Consider the following 776-nt stretch of genomic DNA (forward strand, 5'->3'; position numbering starts at 1 on the left):
AAAGCCAAGAAATATGATGGTTCTTAGAGGCCCTTGGTTAACCCAGAACGTGATGACCACAGGCTGAATTACTTCAGGGTCTACATTGACATCACTGTACAAGGCTAACATGTGGGGCTTGGGAGAAGATGGTGGCCACATGTAGTTGGCCAGTAGTGGTGACAACCATCTTTAATGCCCAAAGTGTGCTGCCTACATAAATAACGTCACTTTAAAACCTAAACATAAAATAATAATAATAACAATAATAATAATAATAATAAATAAATAAAGATGCCATTCCTGCTCACTGTGGCTGCCATTTAAATTTTCAGGGAGACTTTTTACTGTATTTTCATCATTAGATGCAATTTATCTGTTTCTTATGTTGTTGTTGAAAAGGTGCTAAATATTGTGAGTGATCTAGTTATTGAGATGTCTGATATGGGAACATAGGTATTTCTTGTTCCCTTCTGACACAGCTTCAGAGAAGGACCCACTAGCAAAAGAGAAGGCAAGGGACATTTAATTAGTAGGATGACAATAATCTAAAGAAAGGCAGCCCTGGCCAGTGTGGCTAAGTTGGTTGAGCGTAGTCCCATGTACCAAAGGTCGCTGGTTCTATTCCCAATATGGGGTGTACAGGAGGCAGTCGATTGATGTTTCTCTCTCACATCCATGTTTCTCTCTCTCTCCCCCTCTCCCATCTTCTCCCTCTAAAATCAATAAGGACATTTTAAAAAAAGAAATAAAGGCAATGGAAAATGACGTCTGCTGTACTAACTTAACCCATCAAC

Source organism: Myotis brandtii, unplaced genomic scaffold (genome assembly GCF_000412655.1).
Source record: "Myotis brandtii unplaced genomic scaffold, ASM41265v1 scaffold204, whole genome shotgun sequence".
NCBI lineage: Eukaryota > Metazoa > Chordata > Mammalia > Chiroptera > Vespertilionidae > Myotis > Myotis brandtii.